The sequence below is a fragment of the Anas platyrhynchos genome, chromosome 3 (assembly GCF_047663525.1).
Source record: "Anas platyrhynchos isolate ZD024472 breed Pekin duck chromosome 3, IASCAAS_PekinDuck_T2T, whole genome shotgun sequence".
Taxonomy (NCBI): domain Eukaryota; kingdom Metazoa; phylum Chordata; class Aves; order Anseriformes; family Anatidae; genus Anas; species Anas platyrhynchos.
This window is the reverse complement of record NC_092589.1, coordinates 85,002,754-85,030,238: the sequence shown is the minus strand read 5'-3', so window position 1 is coordinate 85,030,238 and position 27,485 is coordinate 85,002,754. Positions and strand designations below refer to the sequence as shown.

The window sequence follows — 27,485 nt, the reverse complement described above, 5'->3', positions numbered from 1 at the left end:
CTTTGTTTCACTCTGCTTTAATTTATTGTTCCTAAATAGAGGACAATTATCATTCACAGCCAGCTGCTCCTGCAACACACTAGAGGAAAGGGATTTGTTTCTGAAGCTCGTTCTCAGTTGTTTCTCCTTTTATTTTTATTTTTTACATAAACAAGATCCATGTGCTTTCCATTTTAGTCCAACGGACAGACCAGTCTTACAGACTCCATTGGTCCCAAGACTGGCCTTCACAGGTTTGGAAGGACATTCATTCAATGGATGCCAGGGACGTTTTTTCCCACCTTTCTTTCTCCAAAGAAGTATCCAGACACTGCAAGATGCCATCCACCAGGACTGGCAGCAGGCTGTTCTCACACAGCTCACTTCAGAGAATTTCACAAAAAGGAGAAATGAGATGATTCAAGTCTATCTTGGCAGCTCCAGAGGGATTATTGGAAAAGGTTTAGCAGACTTTTATCACTTGAGAAGAGCAAATAAAGCCAGTGTAGGATTGCTCCCACAGTCATCTGATGGGGTTCACAAAAGAAGAAACCAGCAGTGTTATTGTTCTTGCCCCAGACACCTGATGCCACCACGGGAGAGGGGACAGGCAGGGACACAGACTGGGGGTCATCTCTCACTGCCAGAGGTTCAGGTATGCCTCAAGCACTCTGCACACTCAAGAAGGTTGAGGGAAGCAGCACCTGTGAGGACCAAACCCATGCCCTGGCCTACACCCAGACCGCTGAGCCAAGGCCTGTCCAAGATGGCAGGTATACCAGGGGTCCCTGCTCCAGGAACGGTGAGACCCTTGTGCTCATTCAGTTGAACAGAAGGAGGACCTGCAGCTAAGACAAGGGAAATGTTCACAGAAGTTAAATGAAATGGCTGTGTCAGAGAGAACAAAAAAGGACTTACGTATTTGTCTTTTTTATCAGTGAGTTTTCTGGTCTGCTCTGTTCTGATAAACCAGACAGTACTAACATTTTTTTTTTCATCAGTTTTTTATTTAATCAAAATGGAGTGATTTAGGACCAGATCCCCAAAAGCTGTGAAGCTTAACCACAAGAATTTCCTTTCCCCAATTTAAGGTGTCACAAGAGCACTGAAGTCTCACCTGGGCCAAGAGCTGGGCATAGCACAAGGGGGGTTAGTATGGTGAGATACAGCCAACGGGGCATTGCCAGGAGCAATGTGAGCCTCACATGGGCCAGTGACTGAGAGCACACCCGAAAGATTGGAAAGGTGCAGAAATGACTGATAGAAGAACATGTCTGAAGCTACCAGAGAAGCATAGAGGGATGCCCTTGTGGCTGGAGGGACTGGTGGCCACTGCCAACACATGACATGGCATCATAGATGACCATGCTGGTGGCAGCAATATCCAAAGCTGTGTGGCATCCAAAGTGGCACCACCGCACATTAGAACTAAGCCACTTCCAAGAGCCCAGCTCTGAGACCAGCTGGAGCAAGCATCACTAACTTAACAGGTCTCAGCTGACAAGGGCATGCAAGTGTGTGAAAGCTTTTTCTGGCAGACAGTCCATTCTTTGGCCTGCTAAATTAACCTGAGCTTTGCAGCATCACTTTGCCTGGTGTTCCTCTTCCTCCCCTTGCTATTAGTTAAAGCACGACACAAAGCTCTGCAAATTTGGAATATTCATTAGGAGAAGACCCATGAATATTTTATTTTTACCCTAATAAGAATCCTAACAGAAAAAGCTAGCAAAAAGTTCTTATTACAATTTTAAACTTAAGTCAGCATAAGGGAGCAGAAAGCTGAAATAACTATAGATAAACTCTTAGAAAAACAGGGCTGTGGTACAAGGAACACAGCTATCAGTTCCCTTGGGCTAAAAGGCAATGCTTTTCGTGAAGTTTTGTTGACACAAACAGGAACATTGTGAGCAAAATAAGGACAGTGGTAATGAATCAAGCTTAATGTAGTGTTATAAATTTCAGTGCTTTGTAAGAATTAGAGATAGGTAATGGGTATCAGGACTGTGACAAGGGTCTGTACTGCTCTTGTTAAAGACACCTCTGGTAGAGGACAGATAAAAGCACTGTGGAATACAGTGCTTTAAACAATGGATCAAAATCCATCATTGCTTTTGAGCAGAATACTATTGCTTCCTTTTGCTTCCAGTTGACGTTGGTCAGCTAATCGCTGGACACTTGATTGAATTTATTCCTTTGTTAAATACGTAGGAAATGGCCCAGACAACCCAAGTGGACTTCATTAGCAGAGTCTTAGTGATCCAGCTCTGTATTAAAGAAGAAAGTACAAGACATAATTTTCTCACAAATCCTGCTGTTGTCACAAAAGAGAATCATGCAGCAGAAAGCTCGCTTGACTCCTTCTCCTTTAATTTTTAATGTTCCCCCAAACCTGTGCACTTTTGCAAGTGTATCTATGTGTTTTTGTGCACTTTTGCAAGATATATAAGAGATTAGCTAGCAAAGCTACCACTAAGCAAAAAGAAAATAACCATTTTGAGGCTGTTTTCAACCTTGGGCTCACACCTCTGAGACTATGTCCCTACAGTCCCTAGTGCTTATTGAAGTGCTACCAGGTTAGTCTGAGGCACAGGCACCACACAGAGCAGGTAGGGGCAGATGGTTGTACTTCTGTTGAATAACCTCCATGGCCAGCGTGGCATTTCATCTAGCTTTTTGCAATCATGAGTCCTTTAGACCGGCTGCAGAGGACAGCTGAACCCTGGTCTTGTGTAAAGCTTCTCAGCACAACGTTGTCCCAGACAAGTTTTCTGGAACAGATCTCACACCTGAGGGTGAGTTCATACCGTTTCAGCTCACTGTGTCCTTTTGGGTTCCAGTGTCAGGAGCCCCACAGCCACGCTAACTGTGCCATGTAACCACAGCCTTGGGCCCAAGGTCCAAGCAAGTCCTTTCACAGTCCCAGGAAGGCTATTTCCCTGCCTGAAACTTTTTAGAGAGTGCTGTCCATTGACTCCAGCCTGTTCATATCAACACCAGTTAAGGCTTAACCAAAGGTTAAAGAGTTTTCTGATATACTATCACTGAAGCTCAGCCTGCAGAAGGGGAGGCTCAGCAGGGAATCTCATCGATGTCTGTAAATACCTGAAGGGAGGGTGCAAAGAGGACAGAGCCAGGTTCTTTTCAGTGGTGCCCAATGACAGAACAAGAGGCAATGGGCATAAACTGGAACACAGGAGGTTCCCTCTGAACACCAGGAAGCACTTCTCTGCTGTACAGTTGATGGAGCACTGGCACAGGTTGCCCAGAGAGATGGTGCACTCTCCCTCCTTGGAGACCTTCAAAAGCCACCTGGACGTGGTCCTGGGCAGCCTGCCCTGGGTGGCCCTGCTTGGGCAGGGGTTGGAGCAGATGAACTCCAGAGGTCCCTGCCAACCCAAACCATTCTGTGGTACTATCAGCATTGCATGCAGCTTGTCTGTGTGTAACCACCAATAAAACAGCAGAGAATTAATGGCTAGGACAGAAAAGTGAGCCATGATGTTCTCTGCATCCTCACACCGTGGCTCAAGGTTGGAAGCACTGAGCTACTATCTTAGGTTGAGGCTTGCAAGTTTTCATCATGGTTTCATTGCCCACTTTCTTGAGCACACTGTTCTGGGTGGCAGCATGCTGATGCGGGGCCAGAGGCAACAAGTGCAGTTACCTGAGCCTAAACTGTAACAGCATTTAATTACAAGGTTTTCAGTAAAAGGCATTCCTGCTTTCAGTGGCCTTTCATGGACTTCTGCTTTTGGATTGGTAACATGTATTTGAACTTTCCTTTGCCTTTTCATCACTGCATGCTGCAAGTTTGCCTGAGGGAAAATATCCCATTATACTTGTGTGCCTTTGGGGAGAGATTCAGTTTGCAAGATGCCTCAGAATCACACGCTGTTTTTTTTATAACCCTATTTTTTCATTTTAGGAGCAAAACAGAGACATAAACGATGCATAAAGCCCATGCCAGTGTGATTTTCATCACTCTCCATGGATGATCTAAGCTCCACAGCATGTACTTCACAACACTTTAACAGTGAACACGTTAGTCCTTTACATTTCACCTTACTTCCCATATTGTCCTTTTTTTTTTTTTTTCAGTAGGCTCTGGAGGGATCAATAACACAAACCTAATAAAATCTCCAGCAGTGCCATGGGCATGTTCCTTGCATGCCGTGTCCCCCGGCAGCAGGCAGCAGCACCCAGGGCTCAGCGCTGGTGCACCCCAAGTTGCGCACTGGGTGATGCAAGTGTATGATAACTGTATGCTTTGTGAGCTGTTTGGAAAAGGGAATGGTGTGTAGTAGCATTCACGCGATTACTATCAGTCATTCGTATCTTATGGGTAGATTAAAATTATTCTCAGGGTCAAGAAGTACATTCCTTTATTTTTGCAAGGCTTAAGGAGCTATTGGAACTTGGAAAAAAAATAATATATATAAACATATAAGTATATATATATATATATATATAACTTTTTCTTGAGCATCAGCTCATCTGGAAGACAGTACTTAAGTCTGAAGACAGGAGGCTGCAGTCTGCTACACGACCGTGCAGTTGCATGGGTCTCACTGATGGTATTTGGACCAGCAACAAGCTCTTCTTATGATACATGGCCAGGTACACTTGGCAATTTACAGGTTTATTATCCTACCCTACAAATCACTGAGGGGAAGACTTACACTCCTGCCTACAGGCATCCCCCTACTGCTGAGATCTTGAGAATCACATTTTCAAGCAAGACCATTTGTTAATGAAAAGTAAAAATGGCTAAAAGCTGTTTCTCTCACCTCTTGTTTCACAGCAGGAAAGATAGCATACAGTTCTATAATAGTTATGTAATGCCATGACAAAACCAGTATCCAGATGTAGCAAGGTTATTTTTTTGTCTCTCCATTTTTCTTTGAGATGTTATCTTCCATCAACACCCTTCTTAACTTCTTAGCAACGTAAAATTCTGTTTGCCGCTTATTATTCAGCTCTATTTCCACTGCTTAAATACAAGCTGATTAAAAAAAAAAAAAAAAGTTTCAGAAACCACACAATAACATTTCAAATCACATTTCAAATCAGGTAATCAGAGGTTTGGCTTAGGGCAAAATGGATAATAAATTTATATTAAGTACAGTTTGATGACCAAAAACGGATTGAGAAGAGAATCATCTGTTAGGGTCCTGGTCAGCACCAAGCATTGCTACTTCCAGAAGAGACTGGCACGGATGGAGAACAGACACCTTCCCTCCTCACACAACATGTTTAATCCATAATGTCACAGATTTTCCATTGAGACTGTCTCAGGACCTCCAATATGGACATGAGAGCTTGGGAGGGGAATGCACTCTGACCTAAGGAACCACTTTCAAATTAAAATTGTCTGATCTCTTACAAAAATAATTGAATCTGAGCTGTTCCTAAGAGTAACACCTCCATTTATTGAAAGGATACTGCCTGAGAAACAGTTTTCTACAAAACAGATGCCAGGATTGGTGGGGAGTCTGAAAGAAAGCAATGTAATGGCAGTAGTCAATGCAGTGGAGAAGGAGAGCTGAAATCCTCCCTTCCCGGCCCCTGTTTAATTGGAAGAAGGCAGGAACGATAGACGAGTTCAGAGGACTAAGACTGGAGCAATCTTGGGGAAGACCCGATGGCCAATAAACCTACTGTCCTGTTAGCAGCATGTAGCGTGAGACTGGCGGAGTAAAGATGAAAAAATACCAGTACGCTTAAAGCTGACATAAGGTGAGCAGAGAAACCTTTATACAACTGAAAACTGCATCTCCCTTATAACCACCCACATCCACGCATAATGGGTATATTCATCTCAATTTATTGGGCTTTTCTGTCAGACACACAGAGGGTGGAGCAAATAGTGCCATCTTCTCATAAATCAGATACCGCCCACTCTAGCATAGGCAGAGCCTTGAAATATAGTGGAATGCATTTGATTTCCAAAATCTCTGTTATATCTGCGGTAAAACTACGGGGAAGAGAGGCAGAACTGTGTGTATGCAAATAAATGCCTAGAAAAATCGGTGTTTTTTAAAAAGTGGTTCTAAAATGCAGAGCAATAAACCTATGCTCACATTATCATCACCACTCAGTCATTTAAAGATTTGCTAGACACATTTCCCACGCCTGCATCCTTCTCCTTTTTTTTTTCTCCAGTGCAATCTCATTAAATGAACAGCAGGATAACATTTCCAAAATGTACACATAACAATGTGGGGAAATATGTTACTCCAGATTCTCGGGCTGCTCTTCCCAGGGTAAATATTGTCCATCTCCTGTTTCTCCTCTGAGTTTTTAAGAGAGATATGGAGAGATGGATGGCAACAGATGCAATGGATTTCTTTCTGTTTGAGTACCTAAAAAAATAATATGAGAAGGACACAACACAAAAGAGGTACCGGAGCACGGTACAGATGGAGGCTGAGGGAGTTTTCCATTCCAGGCAACGCTTTTGGAAAGGGCTGCAGAGTAAAGCAGGGACCTTGCCCAAAGACCAGCAGGCTTGCTGAGAAGGAGCAAATGGTGAGGAGCAATCCAGAGGAGGACACTGAAATTGCTAATGGCCCCCTCCTGTGTTCCCACTGTACAAAGCGAGGCTGAGGGACTGGTGGGATTTGGGCCAGCCTTGAGTGGGAGCTCAGAGCTGCGGGACCTCCAAGGTGATCTCCAACCTACACAACACTCTAAATCTAGGATTATCATCACTAGCTGATGCTTTGTTTCTGTCTCATCAGATTTTGGAGAGGACAGGGTAGGCTTTGTGCCCTGGGATGGGTTGGCAGATAGGTGTAGGCAGAGAGGGTTCCCTACTCCTGCAGCACTGGGCAGTCCCCTTTTCACCTGAGGCCAGGGTGCATTTTTCATATGGTTGTTCTGCCCTACGTTTCCGGTCAGGGCACTCTGGGACAGGTACCTCTCTCAGATGTACTGGCTTGCACTGCCATAAAAAATAACATTAGCTGCAGGAGGACAGCCTTTTTAATTCCCTCAGTGCTGCTATTACCATCTCAAAGAGCCCTCTCTAGGAAAGGGGCTCTACTTCTGGGCTCAGGACTATGCCTAGGACCTCCTGGATGCACTGCAAACACCACGTTCCTGACATGTACCACTCCAACCAGATTTCAGAAAGCTTCACAGGGGTCAATTAATGCTTTCACTTTACAAAAGGCATGAAGAGGCATGGGAAACAGGCAGTCACACAGAAGACCTCAATTCTCCTGACCTCTAGTTCAAAGTTTTATCCAAATAACACACCTCTGCAAGCTGTTGCTCTAAATCAGCACCATGCTAGAGCCACCAACACTTGAAATCCTGGATCCCCAGCAAAAAGTAAACTGCAGCCCAGTGATGTCCTTGAGCCTTAAACCACACAAGTTGAGCTCCCAACTCACCTGCAGGGAAATGTGCCAGCGCCTGACTTGCAACACTTCATCTTGCTGGGAGATTCACCGTTTGCCTGGAATATTACTGAATTGTTAATGATACTAAATAATTTACATTACTAGCTCTGTATTTAAAAAAAAAAAAAAAGCATTTATTTAACTTTCAGACAAATCCTTTCTGCTAGAGAGAACACCATCATAACAGCCACAGCAAGAGAAATGAAGATGAGGATTTGCCAGCAGATACCTTTTGCAGGTAGTTTCTATAGACAAGGAGGGAAACAGGGTCATTTTAATTCTAGAGGCAATTTGGTTGCTGAAGCTTGTCTGCATTTACATTTAAGTGGTTACTGCATCCTCTTTATGCACTTATGTCCATTGTTTAACTCCAGACTCCCACACAGTCCACAGATGATCCGTCTGCTTTTATAATCAAAGACTTCTGGAACATTTTCCCTATACTCTTTGTCTTATACCTTAAGCTTCAGTGTTACATATCAATTCAGATGACCTATTTTCTGCTGACAGGATTTCTCCAAGTCTTTCTGCTATAGCTTTTCACAGCTTTTCAAGAAAAGGGCCAACTTTCTGCTTACAGGGTTCTGAAATCCTTCACAGGGGTCCAAACAAGAGGGAGTTTCTCTCTCAAGAACAAAAAACATTATACATTTTCTTCAATCTTCTTCAAGGTGAAGGTCCCAAAACAAATACCAAGTTATTTCCTTCACAGACTTACAAGCCTAACATCAATGCTTTCCCTGGAACAGCTCTCACTGGAACAACTTTATATAATCTCCGGGCCTCAGAAAGATATCTTGCAATTACTCTGACTCTTTTGTGAGGAACTTAGGAAGTTTAGTGCATCGCCGAGCAGTTAACATCTGTGATTTCCTACTGAGTTCTGAGTTTTAAATCAATTAGCAGTAATTGGGACTGTTTACAGTGGGCTTTCATGTGGAACAAGCATATGCTGGAAATTTAAACTAAATATTTAAATTCTTGCACCAAATAACCATGCTGAAAATCTTAAAAGATATTTTGCCCCTGTGATGTGCTGTTAATTTAGTTAGTAACTCATTCACAGAACTAACTTCTGGCCTTTTAAACAAAACTGAAACCACCAGGACTGGAGAAAGAAGTGTTTTTTAATTTTATTTTTATGGTCTCCATTCCTCAACATCTAATTGTTTGTGCTGCACTGAAATCACACCAACCTGAATTAATTAAATGTAACAAAATGGCTAATTCCTGCATGGAGTGGTCTTGAACATTTTCTTCAGTCTATTAAGGTAATAAACCTACGCCATCGAATTACACTCAGAAGGGCTATATGCAGTTTTCAGAAGGGATCAAAGCCCCTGATAACAGTAGTTAGCTGTGCAGAATTATTCCACACACTTTTAAATAAAACTGCTGATCTTTGGATATGGAGAAAGTACCAAACCAAGAAGTTAGCTGGGGCGCTTCCCCGGCCACCTGGAAGTGAATTCCCCAATTATGGGGGAATTGGGAAATAGCAGGTTGATCTATCAGAGCCTGCAGGTTATCACTGTCTTTAAGCAGCTTTGCCAGTGCTAGCGGTTCTGAGAACTGCCTTCACAGATTAGGCTGCAGGGAGGTGCCAACCCACTGCAGATGCCACGGGACCTGCAGGGATGGGAGCTGCAATTCATCCCTGTTCCCTAAGTGGGAACAGGGAACTACTGAGAAGCCATGACGCAGACAAGCTGAGAGAAACATCATTTGCACTAGCAATGCTGAGGAGCTCTTTCACCTTTACACTGAAGGGAAGGCGAGATGTGGCTCTTGATGTAAAAATGGCTATTGCGTATTGGAACTGAAGCGGAAAGGATTAGCACAAACCCTTATTTCCATACTGTTGTGTTACCAAGAAAATCTATAACAAATACAATCATTATCGGAGAAAGCCAGTTCAACAAAGCAATGCTTTTAAAAAATTGAAAGCTGAAGGGAGACACAATTATATTTTGTTCAGGTCAATAGGCACTTTCATTCAAGAGGACAATTATTGAATAGCAAACAAGAAGATGCAAAGCCATCATTACTCTGTAATGAACCCAGCCTGGAGCTGGTTTAGCACCTATAACCTGAGAACAACACCATCAGCCACTTGTTGGTGATTTTTTAAAGCCGAAAAAATGTTTACGTAGAGAAAAGCCAGGGAGGGTGGACATGCACACAGCTTATTTGTGAACATTCAGCTGAATTTTCAAAAAGTGATCTCTGTCCCCATGGCTCGCTTTGCAAGCTCCTTTCCCCAGAGCCAGGACTAGCCAGGAGGGGCTGAAAAGTCCCTGATGCCCACAACACCTTTGCTAAGGGGACAGGCACAAGAAGTGACAGTAGGGCAACCAGAACCCAAAACATTTCCAAATGTTTTTCCTCACAGGAGAGCTGCCTTCATCATCTTCATGGCCCATCGGGGGACTCTCTCATGTCTCTCTTGCGCTCGGTAACCCAGAAGTGGATCCAGCACTCCAGGTTCAGTGCTGAGCAGAGGGGGAGGATCACCTCCCTCCACCTGATTGTAGTGCTTTGCCTCATGCAGATCCTATTAGCCTTCTTTGCTGAAATTTTATGCTGGTAGCTCTGCAATGAGAAGCACTCAGGCACTGGCAAACCTGCCCCTCACTGTTACATGGGCTCTCTCTAGACATTTGGGGCAGAAAGGGCTGGAAATGGTCTTCCAGAGGGTCATGTCTCTGGCCAACCACTATCATGATGATAGACTATTTGTTTCACCCTGTATACCTGAAACCATTTTAAATCATGCCTGCACTGTACAACATGTGGGTGAAAGCTGTCTGTGCAATTATCCTTCTGTAACCTAATTCTGCAGAACGTGGTTCTTGTCTGCATTGGAGTTCTTTTACACTGCTCTGACATTGCAGAAAGGCACAAGCAGCTAAATCCACTTCAAGAACCTGTGATCCAGCAAATACAGCAAAGCAAAGGAAAATGGGGCTCACAGTCTTACAGAGTTTTGACCACATGTTTTTTCGTAAAATGTGGCAGCCATTCCTTGCTCTATTTTCATCAGCGTTACCTTTTTGATTTGTTTTCATCCTAACTGATCTCATATCACTCTCCATCAGCTTTCTGTAAGGGAGGTGATGCAAATTTGGAAACTAAATTCCTAAATTTGTCACAGTCAAATCCTTTCCCTGTGTTTACCATTTCAAACTAAAAATATCTCTCATTTGAGGAGCTGAATAGTCTGTAATTATAAGGGTAACAACACACCAGGACAACTGATGCATTTTTAATCCTGATATCTCATGCAATTCTGATTTAAGAACAAAACATTCAAATTGCCTTTAAATATATATTTTGATATTCAGGCTTCACCGTCTTTACATTAATATAGTGATATTGCTGTGATTTACAATACTTTCCAAGCCTTCCTATTTCATCGAACAACACAGCGTTCACATTAAACAGTTTCAAGTGTATTTGAGAGACGAAAGGTGACAGAACTGGTAATTACCTTGCTTCTCATTAACGATGACTTAGTACTCCAGGGATCCGTATTAGAATAAATATTCTATCTCCTGTTTATTAACCTTTGTTCTTTAATATGGTGAATGAGTGCTGATAAAGCTATCACTATTGTGACTGCCTCAGGAACTGATGATGTTTCCCCAGCTCCTAATATGATTTGGAGTCACCTTACCAAAAATAAACAGAACTTGACTCTGTTATGCTCCAGACGGTCTGTATTTCTTACACAGACACTAAGCCTAAATATACAGACAATATCAGCTGGTGTCTTACCATCTACTATGAATGAAACTTACTATATAATTCTTGCATAGTTTTATACATGCCAAATTGTAGTGAAACAAGTGTAGAAATGCATAGAACCCCTAAGTTTCCTTGGCCAAGGTTTATTTTGGAAGGTGAGCTCTTTTTGCTAAGGAACACAAGCTTTGCTATGTTGCATGGGAGGTGCCATCTGTCTAGTTTCCAACAGTAGCCAGAGCAAGCTGCTTCAGAAGCAAGTTCCCCAAAACCTAAATCTGGTTGTTACAGAGCAACTTAATTGCTTAAACCCAAGATAAATGTCCTGGAGCTGGAGAGTTTATACTGCTTCTATAACTGATCATTTTAGATCTGGCAATTTCCCTTTAATGCAAACACTAATGAAGTATAATTGTTCTGACTGCAGAACCCTAGAAGAAACAGAACAAACAATGAGGAAATAGAATAAACATTGATTTAATAACAACACAGGACTGTGCCTTGATGGAGAAAAGGCAGCTGCGGTCAAAAAAATAAGTGAAATATCCAGGTGCTAACATGTCATCTTGGACAAACTTGGTAGAAATAAGTCTAGTAGCTATAAGATACAGGGTGACTGGAAAGAAGAGGACTAAACTCTCAGTAGTGATCTTCATATTAATATTTTGGACACTGTGGTTATACAACAAAAATATGTTGCTTTGTAGTTTTGTCATATTTGTATAAATTAACAAAAAAAAAAAAAAAAAAAAAAAAAAAGTGTCAAATAGATTGGCTGTCCTGTAAGGATTTCAAAGCTACCAAAAGGCTTTAGGGTTCAGTTCAAACCTCCTACTATGGATGCCTGACATGGACTCTGTAATCTTATTAGTCATTGCCTGTCTAATAAGCCATGCCTGGGGACCCCAAACAATGGGTGCTCTAAACCACTGTATTTATTATATATAAACTACTCATTAGGTTTCTAACCAGTGCCTGTAGGGATGGCCAGCACAGGGTTCACAAGTGCTCAGCCTCTACTCACAGTAATGGATCTGAGCAACAGTGAATTTTCAATGGCACTGAAAAATCTCTGGAGATAAATCTCCAGCATTTATATAGCCTCTTTATTTTTTTTTCTGTAAAGAAACCCAGGAATGATGACAACCATTTTTGATAAGAACTGGAACATATACTTAAAAACCTGCAACCCTGATTGCTTTGTTACCTTTTAACTTCTCTGCGTGATGGTCACACTGACAGGTTTGACACTTTATTTAGTGGTGATTGGTAGTAAAATCTTCTCAGCCAGACACTTGACACCTACCTTGCCTTGTTATTTTCCTGTGCATCTCCTCCAGGGACTGATTCATTTCAACAGTATTTGTTGCAAGCAGAACCTGTTGGAGCACAAAGTCACAGAAGAGAATATGAAGACTTCCAGTTACCTGACTCAGTACTCAGAAGTGATATAGGCAGCCATGCCAGAGGTAGCTAACAAGGATGCTTGCTGACATCCATGAAAATTGTACATATTATTGAATTTGGACGGGAACACTCAGCTTTTAGGTTACTTTCGAAATGAAACAAGACACAATAGCTTCTCTGTCTCAGGACCTGCTTGAGAAACTTTAACAGCCTCCCACTTCTCTTAAACTGCACAGCCCCAGTCTTATTGTGTACAAGAGGTATATATATGAAAAGATGTAAGTATGGTCTTCAGTGAAAAAGAAAAGTTTGCAGTAGGAAATATGTAGCAAGAAAAGAAGGCCTATGACTCATTTTTCCTAGACAAGTGTCCTGTTTTTTTGCTCAGAAAGAGCTGATTTTCTTCATAGTAGCTGTTATGGTGCTGTGTTTTGGATTCGTGATGAAAATAGTACAGATAACAGAGACATTTCAGGTGTTTAACAGGCAGGATTGCGTGTGGTACATCTGGGACAGTCCAGTCGTTCGCTGATGCTCAAGGAAGGAGGTCCTGCTCTTCAGCACCTTCATCTTCTGTTCTTCCCCTTCAGAAGAAACTACACCAAAAAAAACAAGGCAAGTGGCTTCTGCCTAGTGAACCATAGCAGTGTGCTGCGTGGCCAGAAAGCCATCAGGGCTGGCACAGGGAAGAGGGCAGGACTACTCAGCAGAGCCCCACCTGTCACTGACCCAGACAGATATCTGGAAAGAGCTCCAGCTTAGATACACTCTGTCCTTGTGAACTGTCCATTTGTCACACGCTGATAGTCAGATCTCCTGATAGGCATAGGTGGGATCTGAATCTGTGCCATCTACAGTCCAGCTAAGTGCTCTGTGCATTTGGTCAGCATTTAAAACCAGGACTTTTGCTCCTCCACTCTTGTTATAAAGGAAACCTAATATTAATCTCCCTATCTCTTTTTTTTCTTTTTTTTTTCCCCTATACTTTTTAAATAAAAACTAAACTACCCAACACCAGGAAAGGGTTCATAGCTGTGAAGGGGCAGAAGCCTGACTTCTAAGCATCTCCCTCTGCCTAGATCAAGCGATTCCCTGTGACCATTGACCCCTCCAGAGGCATCCCATGGTGGCTGTGCACAGTGTAGGCTTGGTATTTCCACCACACTGCTCCACTCGTCCCACATGCCACAGCATCTCACTTGCATTTGTCAAGCTCACTTGCAGCATGCCATTAGCCATAAAATGGTTGCCAGGGAGCACTTCTTTTTGCTTGGGAAAACAAAGAGAGGAATGTGAAAAGAACGGATAAATACTTAGGGATGTGCATTATTACATCTGGGCCTTTGTCACTTTGCTTAGGAGATGGCAGCAATAATTTTCTTTGCTCCTTTCTGAATGAAAGTGGGAGGATGATGCTAAGAAATATTCTGATGTGATTGCTGGTAAACAGCTTGCATCCCCAGCAAACCAAGAACTGCTCAAGAGCAAAGGAAGAGATAGAGAAGGACAACCTCACCCCTAACATGGAGGTTCACTCTTTCAGAGAGGAATAAAAACACAGCATGACTTAAGGGCATCGATAAGATGCACTCAGGACGACTGAGCTGCAGGTATGCTCCCCAGCATCCTCCTGAGGAGCCTATGCAGTGATCCTTTGGTTGGGAAGAGTGTCCTCCCCTTTTCATCCCTAGGACACCACCTCCCAAGCTATTAGGCAAGAAACATCTTGGTTTTGCCCAACTCCTTCAGCTCAAGTTGGGTTAAAGCAAAATCCAAGTGTATACTCACAGCAGCCAAAATAGAGAACAGAGTAAGGGCTTTTAAGGCTTAAGAAAGAAGACCATATTCATCCTGCTTGAGATATTATCCTTTTTATTCTGTAACCGGCTCTTGCTGCAGATGATCTCCTGACACATCAGGGATTCTGTCCCCTTGTGTGTCACGTGTCTCAGGCTGCACTTGTTAGAGAAAAACCTTTCCTCCCCAGAGCATCCCAGCTTCTAAAACTTACGACTTTTTCAGGGGCTCTGAGCATATTTAATTTTTCCTCTCAAAACTTTCTTTCCACTGAAACTTGCTTGCTTCGAACTTACTCAGAAGATAATCTTGACACTTCTCCAGTTAAATTAAGAAAGTCTCACTTCTCTGGAGATGCAAATGTCACTTTGTCAGCCCAGCTGTCATCCCCTGTTCTTTACTCGCCAACCAGCACCTTCTTGACTGAGTGCCACTTCACCTGCTTAACCTCCCTTTCCCTCCTTGGCTGACTCAATTGCTTTCAAAGTGAAAGTGTCTCCCAATACTGAAGTTTATATTTAAAATCAGCGAGAACATTCATACACATACTTGGCACAAACATCTAATGCAACAAGTGAAGTCAGTCATTATTGTCCCCTGAATGAGATGGCAGCACTGGGAGTAAGACAACTGAAAAAGACGGAGGTGAAAATCTTTCTTGCAAATGTGCCATAAAAATATCACAAAACAGTGACAACAGAACAGCCTTTGGCACCTATGATGGATATTTTCCTGAAAAATGACAGATTTTCAACCCACATTAACTCTCTCTAGAATGAAAGGCAAGCCCAGTGCAAACAAGAACGAAAGGGAAAAGTTCAAGCCATTTTGTGTGTACATTTGAATAAGGGTCAATTTTATTTCAATACTCTTTTCTTGGGATGATCTGTTTCCTTTAGGGCTTTCGCTGTGTTTCTGGATGGGATGACAAGTGAGTGACAGCAGCGCCGACAGCTCTGTTAGCTGCAGAAAGAGGACGGGCGAACACCGCATCGCACCACCTCTGGATAATGAGCTGGGTTTCTGAATGCAACCCAGATTCCTGCAGGACAAGCCACAATGTGACAGGTTAGTGGTAGATGAAGCAACACATCCTGAGGACTTCTTATATCAAGGGCTTTTACTAGTATACCTACTATATATAGTGCAAAGAAGGCAGAAAAAGAGCTCAGGGCTTAGCCTCACGAAAGCAGTTACCTGCACAAGGCATCCCAGATAAGATGCTGAGCAAGATACTTTGAATGTAGTCATCTACCTGGTGTCAGTGGCTGTAGGCTGTGCTTATTAAAAAGGCACACAGAGAGGGCAGATATCTTGGTTTCTACTCCAGGATCTTTCTGCCCCCTCATTACAAACCACAACCAGTGGGACAGGAGCCCTGAGGGGGAGCCAGGCTGTGTTACGAAGTCTTGGCTGCAAGGATGGGGACAGATCCATGTGTGAAGACATTAGGACATGATGATAAATTTCATTTGCATCAAAGCATGCAAGTCAGATGTGGTGCTTGCCTAGACCCAGGAAGCTCTCTGGTAATTATTCATATCCAGTGCGTTCAAACCAGCTTTGCCTTCCTCTTGTTAAAACACACGTCTGAATCACAGCTCTCCAGGCATGGGCTGCTGCTATGAGATTTCCAGACTTTGGCAGTTCTTTTTTGTCTCATTTTGCTTGGTTAGCTGTTGTAGAGACCTGTTACTTCCAAGCTTTTCCAGAAAAAAAAAAAAATGCTTAACAGTAGAGAGATTTGCTCCCTCATCCTCCCATCCTCCCTTTCTTTCCTCATGCTTTACATGTGAAAAAAAAAAAAAAAAAAAAAAAAAAAGAAAAAAGAAACCACTTGTGAATGAGGAGGGTTTAAAACAAGGGAAAGGAAATATGAAAAAAACAAAAAACAAACAAAAAAAAACAAACAAAAAAACCCACATTTTTGTTTCTATTCTGAAATGGTATTGCAAATGTGATTTGCTAAAAAAAAAAAAAAAAAAGAGAGAGAGAGAGAAAGAAAGAAAGAAAAAATATCCAAATATCCAAGAGAATTATCATTTTCCAAGATACATTTAGGTCATTTTCTTTGTGTTTTTCATGGAAAGGATTTAAACCTCTATTATTAGGTACTTGATAATATGGCAAAAGTCAAGGAGGGAACAAAAAAACGCTTTCTATTATGAGGAAGCAGGGACAGACACACACAATAGGCATAGGGACAATATTGTTTGGCATATTCCTAACTCAGATCCTTGTGGGTGCTGCAAGAGAGTGAAAATCCTTGCAGGATCCTTTACATTCTTTCATATAATGTGCTGAAAAAAAATCTCTCAGCTCCTGTTCACTCCCTGCGTTAACAAAATTCATAACACACTCAACAAAAGTATTACTTCCATTGTTTATAACTTAAGTCTGAAAAGAAAAAAAAAAAGCAGAAGGGCCTTCACTTATGAAATGGTGAAAATAAATTTAATGGGGAAACAGGAGGTGCTACTGGTTAGCCTTCAACATTTTTCATATTTGATGTATTAAATATACTTCTCAAATTTACTTTCAGGTGGAGAGCACTGGAATTATTGTATCTCTGCTGAGGAAGAAAAAAGGAAAATACTGCATGTTGATCTGAGGAAAGTGGATACGAGCTGTGATCTGTAGGACTAAAGAATGAAAGACATTCAGAAACTGCAAGACATTAATGAGACAGATTGATTTAATTAGCCAGTGTAACATCATTTATCATGCTAACCACAAGAGATATGCCCATACAAGCCAGTGTTTGAAGGTCACCCTCATATGTAACATACCTAGTATGCCACCCAAGTGTCCAGCCGCAGAGAACTGTTTTAACTACACGTGGAAAGAAGCTACTGAAACACAATTACAAAAAGCCTCTGACAATTATGAAAAGCCTCCACACGAATAACGTAGTGTCATACCTTGTAATTGGATCGATTCAGCCTATTAATAACCCAGACTTTCTGGATTTCCAGTGTTTAGTGGAATTAAATGTCAGAGGTCAACAATAAAGACTTGCTCAAATAGCGTTATCTCTAGCAAAGTTGGAGCCCTTAAGTTTCAGGTAATTTGGTTGTTTTGTAACAGTGGGTCCATGCCTGACAGTCTTTTTCCCCACTGCCTCTGCCCGTTCATTATTCAGGAAAGAACTTAAATAATGATAGGCTCTGAAGGAATTCTCAGTAGCAGAAACTGAGGGCTCATTTATGGGCTCAGCTACATTGGGGTAAGACTCGAGTAGCTTGATGAAGTGACAGGAGTTCTGGGAATACATGCCAGCCTAATTTGGCTCTAAATTAGAAGCTCTTTGTCAGCTGGTGGCTCAGATATCCTCCAGCATTCAGTGCTGCCCCTCTCACACAGAGTATTTTTTGCCCGTAATTGGAATTTCCTTACTTTTAGTGTGAAATTATTCATTTAAAAAAAAAAAAAAAAAAAAAAAAGCTTTTGATACAATTTCCTTTTTCATTTCCTGATTTATAAAGAGGTTGTAAAAAGTGCTTTGCAAGTGTTTATAGTGGTTTCAGGTTTTAAGCTGTGGATGGGGAGCTGTTATACTTTCCTAAGCATATACTGTTTTAATTGAAACTCCTATTTAAAAAAAAAAAAAAAGGGCATAACAGGATCCAGTTTGATTAATTTCCTCATTCACCCTCCCTCTGGGAAGAGTTAGAAAAGCACTCCCCAGAGCACACGACTTCCACATCCTCAACATGTTGGAAGCAAAGCTTAGTCCCCTCTTGAGTGAAGCTTCATCCAGGGAAGACTCAGCCTGGAACAACTCAAAGCATGAATTTGCATCTCCTAAACCCTGAGTGCCTTGAAGGAAGCTGGAAAGAATTCAGTGCTAACACCTACACGAGTAACAGTCAATCAGGTTTGGGACTTGGCTGCTGTGTCTTCTGCTTGCATGTATGCTGGATGCCTTGGAGTTGAACAATGATGTTGGGAATCAGATCCCGCTCACAACTTTTTCAGTAAGTCTATTTCAACTGTATTTAAGCTTTCTTTTCAATAGTTGCACAGCAGATTCAGTCTGAAGAATATTTTCTGCTACAGACAAGGGTTTTTAAGTTGTTTTGGCTCCATTACATGCGGAACACAAAGAGATGAAGCCTTAATATAGTTCTTCTTTTTCTTCTCTCTTTGTCCCCTTCACACATGCTTACTACCTTTTAAAGCTTCCTTTGGGGTAATTTTATTATTATTATTATTTTTTGAAGTTAGTGCAGTACTAAAAGGCCATTTCTAGCACAGAGGCCAAAGCGATCACTCAGGGAAGCTGGTGTTACTTTCAGAGGTTGAAGGGATGTTGCAGGCTGTGTTTCTACTGATATAAGAGACCCAGGTTGCACAAAAACAGTATTTTCATGGTACAATAATAGTGTGAAAGGAAAAAGCCTAGTTAGTAGGCTAGTAAGTTTTTAGGGAGAATGCAGGCGGACATCAGTTCTCACCATAGAGTTCAACCTCTCACATTATATCATGTTTAATGTAATTGTAGGACCCCGCATTACTCTTCAGGTTTTGTTTCTTCTGAAGGTTACTCAGGTAGCAAAGGGACATCAGTAATATGTGAAATTTTGTCTGATACCGAGGTGGTAATAGCATATCCACCTCGGGAAAGAGATCTCCTAGAATCCCTTGCAAAAGCAGGGTTGATCTCCCCTTTGCAAGCAGAGCATTAGATTTAGGTGTCAGAGATCTAAGTCCATCTTCAGTACTAATTCTTCCCCTTTGTCCAAGGCAAGAAATCCCAAATCTGTCCTTAAAGCAACACACATAATGCATAACACATTTTACTTTTTGTTCTTCTAACAGATGGTTTAGATCAAAACAAGCAATGCTCATTTCAAAAAATCTGGATATTATATTAATGTAATTATATTAATTATATTAATATATAATATCATACTAACATGTTATATTATATATTAGTATGTATTAACTGATAGTGAATATATTAATAATTTATAATTATATATTGAATTAGTATATTTATAATATGTTATTATAATGTATTATATTTTATATAATATATTAATGTGTTGTGATATGTACATATATTAATGACATTATATTAATGTCAACTCTATCTATAGATAAACTGCTGCAGTTTAACAGAAAGCAGAATTTCCTAGATCTGATCTGCCCTAGACTGATCTGCAGTCCCCACATGTCGTAGAAACCCAGCTACTCTGTTGATCTGCACAAGAGAACAACTGAGACTATAATAAACACCCCACCTTGCAAAATATGGGAAGTTATCAACTGCCATTAAACAGTGTAAAAATATACCATAGTGAAACTAATAAATAAATACAAACAGGTTTAGGACATTGACTTTAGAAACATAATCCTATGGGTTAAAGGTCACAGAATGGTTTGGGTTGGAAGGTACCCTACAGACCATCTGGTTCCAATCCCCTGCCATGGGGGTCCCTGCCCCCTTCCAGTAGATCAGGTTGTCCAAAGCCCCATCCAGCCTGGCCTTGAACACCTCCAGGGATGGGGCATCCACAGCTTCTCTGGATAACTTGTGTCAGTGTCTCACCACCCTCTGAGTGAAGAATTTCATAACAACTAAACTAAATCTCTTCTCTTTTAATTTAAAACCATCACCCCTTGTCCTATCATTATGCGTCCATGTAAAAAGTCACTCTGCAGTGAAATGGAGATGTGAAGGTTAACCTTTTAACTGTTCTGTCGTGCAAGAAAGCCATCCTCTCCCCTGTGTGAGTGCTTCAGTTCTTGTTCCTTGCTACATAAATTACAGGCAGGGTAAGCACATTACACGTTAAGAGAAGGAAATATCATCTCCTAGCAGACTGGGAGCATCAGCTTTCCACATACGTGCCAAAATGCCAGGCAACTATTAGCATGGAATAAAATGAACCTTATTTACAAACTGTCTAGAGAAAAATTATTTTTTGTCTATGAAATCCTTGACTGAAAACAAACAAACAAACAAACAAACAAAAAAAAGAACTTTAACGTACTTCTTAAAACATCTCTTTCATGATGGGACTGTGTTTTTCTCTCATTTTTAAGTGCAGAGCGGAAACAGCTATGAATGAACAGAAAGAACTGAGTGCCCAAACCCACAAGTGCCAGCCACAAAACCCATGAATATCCAGTAGTGCTGAGAAAAAGCTGCAATCCTGAGGGGTGGATAAAGTCTCTGATCTGATACGATTTGACAGCAAAGAAGCGTCAACAGAGCTCATACATGTTTCTGACATGCAACACCTCCCTTGGGATGCCTGAAAGTGGGTGGCAAACAGATAATACAATGTTGACCACATCGTCGACATTTCATGATCACAAATCAGTTTTCAGTTGACAAGACTCATTTTTCACTGCTACATCTTTGTTTCCAAGCCTTTGCCAAACAGTTATAACTTCATCAGTGCATTCGGGAATACATTTAACAAAATTGCCTTTTGCAGAAGTGAGATAGTACCAAAGCAATGCAATTCTGAAAAACAACACAGAGGGAAGGAGAAAAACTGTCTGGAAAAAATAGTGAAGATTGGCCCTTAATTTTCTAATAAAACACCCCAGTGCATTGTTTCATGCCTGTTATTCTCTTTATGAATTACAGTAAAATGAAATTACTAGAATTTTGCAACGTGTGCAATACTTTCATTAGAAGGATAAAAAAGACAAAATTGTGCTTTGTTATCAACAGACTCAGTGTGAAGACTGCTCACATGTGACCTTTAATCTTGAATTCTTCATGAAATCAGACGTACAAGATAATATTTGAAGGAGAGAGTCCGATCCCTGAAGCTATATAATAGGCTGTGTCTAAACATGTGATGAGCTCACAATTGCTTAATGCTTTCTTTCAAATAACCAAAACCATTTTCATATACATCATCAAAAACTTAAAACCATACTTGGATTATGTGACAAAACGCTTCAAGGCAGAAAATACCAGAAGTAAATTTTCATTTTGTGCATTACTGTATAATCTTTAATTAAAGGATCATATTAAATTAATAAATAATGCTAGCCTGGCTTATCATCTGCAGCTGTGGATGATATGCGTGGCATTCCTGAGCATTTGCGCATGCATTAGGGTAATAAAGTCCATGGTACATCTTAATATACAAAACACACAGCTAATCAGACAAAAATATCTGTACAAATTCTATTCATTCATCCATCCTCCACCTCATAAAGCCATACCACTACGATTAGTGGCTTTGTGTTGGAAAAATGCTAGCTTAACCGGAATTGTTAGTGAAAATTGAGCTTAAGCAAGACAAAACACTTGCAGTGTTTGGTGGTAAGCAGAGGAATGCAGTGACATTGGCTGGTCAACATAGTCTTCATTTTAGAAATACTACAGGTGGTAGGACGACAATCAAATCACTCAATTTATACTCAAAGGATGATGGTTTTAACATTGCTTGTTAATGAGGAAGTTTGTTCCAACCAAGTTGCAATAAAATATGCCTGACAATGCCCAGGCCTCTCTGTGCTGCTGTCTCATAAGGCTTTAAATCAGGCCCTAAACCTCAAAATGCTCTCTTCAAGATACCTAAAAACCTGGGCCCAGCATAGCTATCAGGCTTTTCAAAACTCAAGGAGCTAAGAGCAAGTGACACATTGAGTACCTGGGAAGGGCAACCCTTGGCATACACAGACTGGGGGATGAGATGCTGGAGAGCAGCCCCACAGAAAAGGGATGTGGGGGTTTTGGTCAATGGCAAGTTGAATATGAGTCAGCAGTAAGCCCTGGCAGCCAAAAGGGCCAACCATGCCCTGGGTGCATCAAGCACAGCATTGCTAGCTGGTTGAGGGAAGGAATTGCTCCGTCCTACTCCGTGCTGGTGCAGCCTCACCTCCAGCACTGTGTGCAGTTTTGGGTGTTAAGGACATAAAACTACAAGAGTGTCCAAAGGAGGGCTATGGTGATGGTGAAGGGTCTGGAGAGCGCAATATATGAGGAGTGGCTGAAGTCCCTTGGTTTATTTAGCCCCGAGCAGAGCAGGCTGAGGGGAGGCCTCATGGTGGCCTGCAGCTCCCTCACGAGGGGAGCAGAGGGGCAGGCGCTGAGCTCTGCTCTCTGGGGACAGCGACAGGACCCAAGGGGACGGCATGGAGCTGGGACAGGGGAGGGTCAGGCTGGGGGTTAGGGAAAGGTTCTGCACCCAGAGGGTGGCCGGGCACTGGGACAGGCTCCCCAGGGCGGTGCTCACAGCACTGAGCCTGCCAGAGTTCAAGAAGTGCTTGGACAATGCTCTCAGACACTTGGTCTGATTTTTGGGTGGTCCTGTGTGGATCCAGGAGCTGGACTTGATGGTCCTTGTGTGTCCCTTCCAACTCAGGATATTACAGGATTCCAGGATAAAGACTACATGAAACCACTTTACTGCCCGGGCACAGTGGAAGGTTATGACCTGTGCCTAAGGCTTATGCACACAATAAAAAAGGTTTCATGGTGGTCTCTCTTGTTACAAAGGGATTTCATGCAGAAACTCTGGGCCATGACAAATCCAACCTTCTCCAGTGCATGCTTCTGTCACTTCTAACAAGTACACCAAGCAGGTCATACATTTAAAATAAACAAGTAACTGCTCCTTGTTCAGCCCCACCAAATCACGAAAGGTGTACTGTGCTTGACCTGTGCAGAAAGAAAGGGAGAACCACACCTGAGAGGTGTCACCCACATGTCACAATGTGCAAAGCTGTTCAAACAATGTAGTGACGGAGAGCCTACAACACACAGAGTAGTGGATCTGATGAGGTTGCAGTTAAAAATGCTTATCTAGGATACAGTGAGCTATTAGTGGCCTGGGATGTAAATAATATTACATATGAAAAAACTAAAACACTGATCAGTCAGTGGCATGTCAAATATCCCTTTGAAGTTTTATACACCCAGTCAGGAAAAGTAGGAATGACCAAGATCCTGTCTGTAACCACAAAGCTATCAAGACCAAAACAGCAAGCATCTAAGCTCAGAACAGTGATGCTTTCTGTCAGGTCTGAATTGAAGCCCAAAGGTAAATCTCTTGGTAGAAACCAAAAAGAGAAGTAACAGGGCAGAGAACCAATGAACCCATAGCTTTCCCATGAACCAATCTTATTAAACATTTTCACTAGTGAACACCACACAGTGTCATGGTCCACTAGAAATGTATTAAGAACATTTGCTGATGCAACAGTCAGAAGCATCATTAATAAAGATGAGGATCAGCAAAGTGAGGGAAAGGTTCAAATGTCCAAAGCGCAGAGTCATGCACTTTAACAATTGGATTTTCCACCACAAAATAATGGCATTCTTTGGGTCTTCACAGCTGGAAACAGAAATGGAGAAGAGCAGGGGTGTTCACAGTGAGCCATCAGTGTGATGCAGATGTGGAGAAAAAAAAAAAAAAAAAAAGAGAGAGAGAGAGAGAGAGAAAAGCATACTCTGACACATAAAATGAGGTATTCCCAAAGGAAATACAGAAGTATTAATGTCACTTTGCTAAGACCCACATCTTGTGCACAATTTGTTTACTCCTTCACAAGAAAGATTAATTCAAACCAGAACAGACAGAATCTGGTAGAACACAATTTTTTTGAGGGGGGAAGAAACTATTAATAAAACAAACACTGAGGGGAGACAGGATTGTTTCCCAAACACAGAATAAAGTTTAAGAACCCAGGTAGAAAACTATACTCACATAATGCTGTTGGCACAAATTAGCTAGGGATACACTTATACCAGAAATCAGATTTCTATCAGAAAAGTGAAGCTCCAGATCAGGTTTCCAGTAAGAGCAGCAGGACCAAAAAAAAGTAACTGATTCAATTTATGAGGGATCAGGATATGAAAGGAGTCATATGAGACAGAACCATATGGAAGCGTGCCAGCACTAACAGAAGATTGGATTCAAGAGATAGAAAAGTCTTATGGGTTCTGAAATCCATCTCTTTCAAAAAATGCTTTAAAATTATGTTCTATGGCCCAAATAAAAATGATTAATACTAATAATGGAACATTTGTCTAGTACCAGCAAGAGAAAAAAATCTGCTTTAAAATGTGGAATGATACATAACAAAACAAATAGCCCATGTGAGGTCTTTCTTATTTAGTAGTATTCTGGTAACTATAACAACAAATTACCACTGGTTTCTACTTTAAACATTTTTTTTTCTAAATTTCATAAAAGCTAATATGCCCTAGTGCAAATGGTGATTCTTGCTGAGCAAGTGTCAAAATCTAGAAGATGATGAAGGTACAGATGGGAATTCATACCCTAGCAAATCACAGGTAATTAGAAAAAATGTAAAACATATCCACATTATTGAAGGAAGATATGTTCTTTTGAGCTCATGTGACCATTTAAAAAACCCAAGAGGCAAGGAAATATATTTCCATTTACAAATTATGATACCAATTCCAAAATCCCCAACCCACCAACATGTTTCTTCATCTGCTTGCAGCGATCTAAACAGCCCTTTTCAGGACAGGTTGTTAATCTGTTATCCCCATAAGCATCTTTCAGAGCCCTCTGTCAAGCTGTGCTCCCTGTCTTCCTCATGCCTTGTTTGCTTACCTGAGCACCGACCTTCCAGACCTGCCCCACTGTGCTTGTGGATGGGAACCAGCAGTGCTCTTTAAAACTCAGGATAAGAAGTTGCAGCAGTCAAGCCATTTTTGTGCATCTCAACAGCAAAATATTTTAATAATTACTGTGAAACAACTAAAACTACAGCTCATATGTTCTTCTCAATGGCCATCAATTTAAAAGGTGCTCTTTATTTAGTGCATTTTGAGTCACATGTTTTGAGAATATTTGTTCCAGCAATCTTACAAAAGCCTTTTTTCCTTTTGGGCAACAAAGCACGAGCTGTAAATTGTCCCCTACCTCCATTTTCTTTCAAACCTCAAACAAAGGACTGTTCTTGCCCTTCTCATATTAGGTCCATATAAATCAAAGCCTGGTAAAGGGCAAGTCTGGTAATCTGAGAAAACAGCCTACACTAACTATAGAATTGGATCATTACATGTCATGCTTCTTATTAGTCACAGAGAGAAACTTTTGACAAAGTTTAGAAAGGAGAGAAGAGGCATTGCATCATGAATATACTCAATAAGCTTACTGGTCTGTCTCGCAGAGCTCGTAGGGAGCACTGCCTGAATTCCTTTCTCCTCTCTTCTTTTACAGCCAGTGTCCTTGCACCGTATTTCCATGTGGGATCTGTGCTGAGCCTTCCTGTTACGATTGCATGATGATGACAGCTAACTCCATGCCTGTCCAAACATGGTCTCAGGCCTTTCTCAGACACGTCTGGCCCCATTTCTAGAGGCGTGCCAACTCAACTCTATTCCAGAGAGGGAGTGACAGGGAAAGCAGATGAGGTGCCATCTCCCTCCTCGTCCATGCTACATATCACGATGTAAATTGGCAATAGTTCCACCTGAGTCATGACATGAGGGGAATGGCAGCTGTATTGTACTCACCCATTTGTCCCCATCAGGTATAACCCAGTTTATGCCCACACAGTGTCACTGGCAGGAGAATCATCACCCTTACAACACAAACATACTTTTACAAGAGAGGAAACACGTGTTGGTAAAAGACAAGATAGCCAGCCAATTAGGGTGTAATTAGCTGGTGTAAATAATAAAGGTGTAAAGTCGGTTTCACAGCCCCCTAGCTGGTGGAGCTGCTGCAACACAGAATCTATCTGCAGCCTTCTGTGTTGTCACAGCAGAAGACAGATAGTAAAAGGCTTCACAACCTTGAAGAAGTGAATAAAGTATGTATATTAAAATGTTATTTTAAATTTTAACATTAGCAGTTTTCTATTGTTTACAATGGAAAATTGACATGCGTTTATGTCATCGTTGAATACTAGTAGATAGTAGAAGCACCTATCAATAAGGATGCAGTATAGCGACCTGTGCAATCTATGTGTGAAACCACTGGATGGGAACAAAGCAAGTGCTGCTAGACACAATTTGGCAGTGAGACAATACAGTCATGGTCATCTTTAAAAGAACACCATCTGACCATCCCAAACCACAGCATCATGGGGTCTGAACACGGTAACTGCTGTCTGCAATAAGAACAGTATCACACTTATCTGTCACAGTCAGATAGGGGAAGACACAAACATTGCTACTGAGCAATTAGCACATGGACCTGTAAAATTCCTGATATTCTGTGAAAATTGCCTAATGCTCCCTGGTGCCTGCCATAAGGCGATACAGCCCGCTTTGAAAGAATAAAGTGAGGAAGCCTAGTAAAGACAGGGTTGCTCAATATTTCTGTAATTTGTCCATCTGCAGATTGTGCAGTGCTTTAACAAAAGTGATATATAATGGTAGCAATACAGAGGGGGGACCAAGAGGAACGATGCAGATGAGCTAGTACAGTACCTCAGACAAGTAACCTGCCATTTATAATAGAACACAGTTTGCTAGGAGACAAAGGAAAGAATGCAAAGTCTAAAATTGAACCCATAAAGTGATGTTCTGGAGGAACAACAATACAGACATCAAAACAGAAAGAAAATTACTGAAATGCATTTGCATTTGAACCCAGAGAGTTCTGTGCAAAACCAGCTATTGTAAATTTTAATTAAAGCTGCTCCTTATATCTACAAGGTTCCCTACACAGAACAGTGAAACAGAGGTAAGGTAGAAATTGCCCATCAGCTAACAGGGCGGCACCAGCATAGCTCCCTGTATAAAACCATTCAGTTCATCCTCACCTGCACAGGAGGCAATTTAAACTAAACTCTTTAGCCATCCTAATTCTGGAATTAAAATAAAAACTTTGGGACCTGTTTGGCATGCCAGGTTAGCTATCCCAGTTCATTACAATGGTCAAGCTTGTTTTAAAATGGCAACAAGCCCTATGCTGTTATAATCATCCTATGACCCATTAATGACAGCAACAATATTGCTGTCCGTTGTTGCTAATGGAGAGAATGGGCCTGCTCTGACAGATAGGCATGTTTTGTGTAATACACCAACAGCCACCTTCATAACTTGATAGCATATTAGAATTAAAGCTGACATTTTTAATAGCTTCTTGTTGCCTTTACACTGTTTAGAACTGCACATTAGGAAAGGCTGCACATCTGTCTCAGCTAATGTGAGCTGGGGACTTAACGTCATTGCTGATTTATTGTTATTAC

At 41.5% G+C, this 27,485-nt stretch overlaps 1 long non-coding RNA gene across 1 annotated transcript; it reads right to left on the bottom strand.

The window, feature by feature from the left end:
- Positions 1–213: 213 nt before the first annotated feature.
- LOC106018711 (uncharacterized) lies at positions 214–7,452 on the bottom strand. Its single transcript, XR_001192990.5, has 3 exons — positions 7,377–7,452; positions 4,767–4,981; positions 214–2,243 (listed from the first exon to the last, which is right to left on the bottom strand). It is a non-coding gene; the product is annotated as an uncharacterized lncRNA (long non-coding RNA).
- Between the last annotated feature and the right edge of the window lie 20,033 nt (positions 7,453–27,485).